At 44.8% G+C, this 6,000-nt stretch overlaps 1 protein-coding gene across 5 annotated transcripts in view; it reads right to left on the reverse strand.

The window, feature by feature from the left end:
• LOC147010580 (paraspeckle component 1-like) overlaps nt 1-6,000 on the reverse strand; it is a 118,839-nt gene that overhangs the window by 68,825 nt on the left and 44,014 nt on the right. The gene's annotated exons all lie outside the window — the stretch shown is intronic.

Consider the following 6,000-nt stretch of genomic DNA (forward strand, 5'->3'; position numbering starts at 1 on the left):
CGGTTCCAAGTCGGCCGTGCAATGTAACGACACGTTTATTTATTTATGTTTTTAGGTTATTCCAAATATATATTTTTTTCAGTTATGTTGTTAAATATAAAGCCCAGACAAGTCCAGTGTTCAGCAGCAAATGTTGGAAGTTACAGTTGTACACAGGTGAGCGGTCCACAGGATACCAGGGTACATGAGGGGGAAAAAAAAAAGAGGTACAAATCTATTAGTTATTAGATGATGCACTATTGAAATAGTTTTTTTTCCACATTAAGATACTGTACAACCTCAAACTCCTCTCTTCCCTGGTCAATCACTTGAATTAGTCCATCCAATTAAACGGTCCAGCACACAACGGTCATAGGAAGTAAGATTCAAGGAAGATTAACAAATAAAAGAAATTAATAAATGGCTAATTTACATTTCCACGTAACAAATGAAAGAAACTAACAGTTTAATCGTTATTTCACGTTTTATAACATGAGCCATCACAGTACAAAGCTAATTGCTGGGTCGATGAAAGGCGACAAAAGCACCAGCGTGTAATAGTATATTCCAGAGAAATAACACCCCTCCGCCCCCTCCCCAAACAACCCAATCCACAACCTGCCCTCCCCCCACCCCCACCACCTCCCAAAACACTGCCAATACACCACCAACCCCCAAGAGTACTGTACATACAAGCTTTTGAATAGGACAGGAATTATATTATGTACTTCAGCTTCAGAATGCAATGCTCAATTCAAGTATGTCAGCAACTAATAGAGATACAGATATATATATATATATATATATATATATATATATATATATATATATATATATATATATATATATATATATATATATATATATATATATATATATATATATATATATATATATATATATATATATATACATTTATATATATATATACATATATATATATATAGTAAGGATGAAGAGTGAGGACTGCTATGAAGAAGATGAAAAGTGGAAAGGCGGTTGGCCCAGATGGTATACCAGTGGAGGCATGGAAGTGCTTAGGAGAGATGGCAGTGGGGTTGTTTAATAAAGTCTTGGAAAGTGAGAGGATGCCGGAGGAGTGGAGATTAAGTGTACTGGTTCCGATTTTCAAGAATAAGGGTGATGTGCAGAGCTGTGGAAATTACAGAGGGATAAAGTTGTTAAGCCACACCATGAAGTTGTGGGAAAGAGTAGTGGAAGCTCGGTTGAGAGGAGAGGTGACGATCTGTGAGCAGCAATATGGGTTTATGCCAGAAAAGAGCACCACTGATGCGATGTTTGCTTTGAGAATGTTGATGGAGAAGTATAGGGAAGGCCAGAAGGAGTTACATTGTGTGTTTGTGGATTTAGAGAAAGCTTATGATAGGGTGACAAGAGAGGAGCTGTGGCATTGTATGAGGAAGTCGGGAGTGGTGGAGAAGTATGTGAGGATCGTGCAGGATATGTACGAGGACAGTGTGACAGCGGTGAGGTGTGCGGTAGGAATGACGGACCGGTTTAAGGTAAAAGTGGGATTGCACCAAGGATCGACTCTGAGCCCTTTCCTGTTTGCAATGGTGATGGACAGGTTGACGGACGAGATCAGACTGGAGTCCCCATGGACTATGATGTTCACGGATGACATCATGATCTGTAGGGAGAATAGGGAGCAGGCTGAGGCGAGCCTCGAGAGGTGGAGGTACGCACTGGAGAGAAGGGGAATGATAGTCAGTCGGAGTAAGACGGAGTACATGTGCGCAAATGAGAGGGAGGGTGGTGGTATGGTGCGGTTGCAAGGAGGTGAGGTGGGGAAGGTGGATGGGTTTAAATACTTGGGATCAACTGTCCAAAGTAATGGAGAGTGTGGGAGAGAAGTGAAAAAGAGAGTGCAGGCAGGATGGAGTGGGTGGAGAAGAGTTGCAAGAGTGATTTGTGACAGAAGGGTAGCTGCAAGAGTGAAGGGGAAAGTATATAAGACGGTAGTGAGACCAGCTATGTTGTATGGTTTGGAGGCGGTGGCGCTGACAAAAAGACAGGAAGCGGAGCTGGAGGTGGCAGAGTTAAAGATGCTGCGATTCTCGTTGGGAGTGACGAGGATGGACAGGATAAGGAATGAGTATATTAGAGGGACAGCGCAGGTAGGACGGTTTGGAGACAAAGTGAGAGAGGCGAGATTGAGATGGTTTGGACATGTGCTCAGGAGGGAAGCAGAGTATATCGGGAGAAGGATGTTGAAGATGGAGCCGCCAGGCAGGAGGAGAAGAGAAAGGCCAAAGAAGAGGTTCATGGATACGGTGAGGGCGGACATGCGGGTGGTTGGAGTGTCAATGGAAGATGTGGAGGATAGAGCGAAATGGAGACGGTTGATCCGCTGTGGCGACCCCTTAACGGGAGCGAGCTGAAAGAAGAAGTATATATATATATATACATATATATATATATATATATATATATATATATATATATATATATATATATATATATACATACATACACACACATATATAATTTATTTATTCAGCGGTATGACTTATTGCGAATTGTTAAAGATGTGACACCGAAGAACAAACAGCAATGCTTTTAGGACTTGTGAAGCAAGAGGACAAAATTATGCTCAAATGATCGATATAGTAAGCTGCTTGAGTAAATGATCGCCCCTTGTGCACAAACTTTCAAAAAGAAAGTTTCAGTGGAAAATAAATAAATAATGTAAAGTACAATAAAAGGAGCCCAAAGCAAAACAAAAAAGAAAAATAAGAGCTAACAAAAATGTTCCATGAACTCGTCATGATCAAAAGGATTTGTTTGTCCTGGACTCCCCCCACCTCCCTCTCCAAATGCGACAGGTTTCGTTTAAAGTGATACAATCGATCTCTATTTCCAATAATTAAGACATGGACAAGCAAAAAAAAATTACACAACAACCCAGTCAGCAAGCTTAGAATCAGGTCTCGACGAGGGTGGCAGAGTCTTCAACCGTACATGAGATATAAATAAATAAATATATATATATATATATATATATATATATATATATATATATATATATATATATATATATATATATATATATATATATATATATATATAGTTACGGCTGTGGAAATTCGCATTACACCATGAAGGGGCCGTAGGTGAGATATCTCAAATTACATGTGTAGTTAGCCCCAAATCCGTTGTCTAGAGGGAATTTATGTGATTCATTCGGGCTGCGATGCTTTGAGATAGCCATTTTTCTGTTCTATCTTTATTTTGAACCAACCACATCTCAACCGCCATCACACAACCACCTTAACCACCACGCCAGCCATCATCACCAACCAACCAACGACGCTCCAACCCTCAGACAACAACAACAACAACGCCAACAGCTACGACCTTTACCTTCACAACTCAATCCCGCAAACATCGCATCACCATCATTCCCAAACGGCACCATAACCATCAAACCACCACCGATAAACCCTCCACCACCGTCACCTCTCTCCTTCTACGGCCATTCCCGCACCACCTGTGAACACTGAGCGTCGGGCTGTCTTGGGCTCGTTCAGCGATACGCACCGAGCCGCGAGTGCAAATGGCGGCCTTTCCGAGGGAGAATTCGGATCAAGAACGCTACACTCCCACTTCTGATCCATCCAATTAGCAAGCGCGGAGCGGCTTGGCCCCGCCTCCAGGCGCGTCTGTGTGACATCGATATATGCAAATTTTAGGATCAGGGGAGGTTCACGCCCACTTTTCCTCCGTCCAATTGGTGAGCGTGGCTCCGCCCCCGAGGTCATCCTGATCCGGATATTTGCATATTGTTTTCTCCTGCCGGCCTATAAAACGGCAAGCGCAAGGCGAATCGTGGCAGAGTGTGGCAGTAGCAGAGTGTGGCAGTAGCAGAGTGTGGCAGTAGCAGAGTGTGGCAGTAGCAGAGTGTGGCAGTAGCAGAGTGTGGCAGTAGCAGAGTGTGGCAGTCACAGAGTGTGGCAGTCACAGAGTGTGGCAGTCACAGAGTGTGGCAGTCACAGAGTGTGGCAGTCACAGAGTGTGGCAGTCACAGAGTGTGGCAGCAGCAGTGTGTGTCAGCAGGGCAGAGTGAGTCGAGTCATCGGTGTGGCAGAGAGTGGAGTCGGGTGTTGAAGTCATCGGTGTGGCAGCGAGTTGGGTTCTGCAGTCGGCTGAGGAGTGTTGCGGGAAGAGGCAAAGGAGCTCGGGTCCGAGGCGAGAAGGACGGCGGTCGGCGACGAGGTCGCGGTGTGAGATCGCTCATCGCGGGACCCAAGCCAGCCAGCCATTCTCCTCCCCCAGGGCATCAACAATTCCCCCTTTCCCCCGCGCTGAGATAGTGCAACAAGGGGGCCCCGTTCCCACCCCACTCCAAACGTCGTGCCAACGAAACCCGCCAAGGAGCACGGAGTCGGGGCACAGCCACGCGGCCATATCTGCGGCTCGTCCGCCAACGCGTCACGAGGATGCGGGTAGGACCCTACCGGTCTTGCGGACCTGGCCGCTCCTCCAGGTCACGCGTACATATTGGCCTCCAGGCCTGTCTGCCCCTTGTCTATGAAGGTGGCTTCTTTCCTTTGCTTTTGAGTAAATGTGTGTTGGCGCCGTCTGTAAAGTAGAACTGTATAAGTGTTGCCGTGTGTACGCGTAGTCGGGAGTAACTCTCTCATCACTGTTTCTTTTGTTTTAACTGCTATATGTGCATTTTGACCGTTTGGCTGTATATGTGTGCTTTCCGTGTGTCGTGTAATAAATGTGCATTGTGTGAACTGTTTTCCCGTTTCGCTTCGTCTTTTCTTTATTGACCCTCCCTTCTGCTTCACGTCAAGGGTTCCTCGTGGGCTTAATACACCCGGTAATTAATCTGAACCGTCCAAGTCGGCGATAACACCGCTCGGTTATCCCGATAGCACGGAACGGGCCACCCAAGCGGCTCGTGTCCGGAGTCGACCTGTGGCGAGGTGCGATCGCCCGGTCGACCATTCGCGCAAGTACTGAGGTTGATCGAATTTGGCGAGCGACCCTATCTTGCGCGGGTGGGCAATTGGCACGATCGTGGTGAGGTTAAACCCCCACCCGTGACGAGCTCCCGGCGTTGGTCCGAGAGGTTCACGACCGAATTGTCCGTTCCGGTGGGCGAGGCGGCCGCCATTCGAGTCGAGCAGCCGATCGCACGACGGCAGGCGCGAATTCGCAACTATATATATATATATATATATATATATATATATATATATATATATATATATATATATATATATATATATATATATATATATATATATATATATATATATATATATAAAAATATATACAGTCGTGGCCAAAAATATTGGCACACTTGCACTTTTTTCAAATAACTCACAATTTTCTCGAAACATGAAATTGACAAAGTATTTGATCTCCACAATTCTTTATTTCACTGTTAACATTACAGAACCTTTGTTTTTGATTCAGAACTTAATATATCCTTTTAAACCAGAAAAATAAAAAGAAATGTCATTGATAAAATTATTGACACACAAATTAATATTTGGAAGCACAGCCTTTGGACAAATAACTGCATTCAAGCGCTTCCTATCGCCATGAATGAGCTTCCAACTCCTCTCGGCCAGCAGTTTTCCCCACTCTTCTTGTGCAAACTGCTCCAGTTCTCCCATATTTGAAGGGTGCCTTCTCCGAACTGCTGTTTTCAGATCTCCCCACAGGTGTTCAATGGGATTTAGATCTGGACTCATTGCTGGCCAGTTCAGAACAGTCCAGCGTTTTATCTTGAACCATTCCTGGGTGCTTTTTGAAGTGTGTTTGGGATCATTGTCCTGCTGCATTAGGGCTGTACAATATGTTTAGTTAGCCCCCATGACGTTTGACAGAGACCCAGCTTTCTAACACTGGGTTGAATATTGCTCTCCAAAATGCCTTGGTAATCTCATTTCATGATGCCATAAACACATTCACGGCACCCAGTGGCAGAGGCAGCAGAGCAACCCCAAAACATCACTGAACCTCCTCCATGTTTGACTGTCA

The sequence above is a fragment of the Eptatretus burgeri genome, chromosome 16, assembly GCF_056783735.1.
Source record: "Eptatretus burgeri isolate ZD-2024b chromosome 16, Ebu_testis_v1, whole genome shotgun sequence".
NCBI classification, from domain to species: Eukaryota; Metazoa; Chordata; class Myxini; order Myxiniformes; family Myxinidae; genus Eptatretus; species Eptatretus burgeri.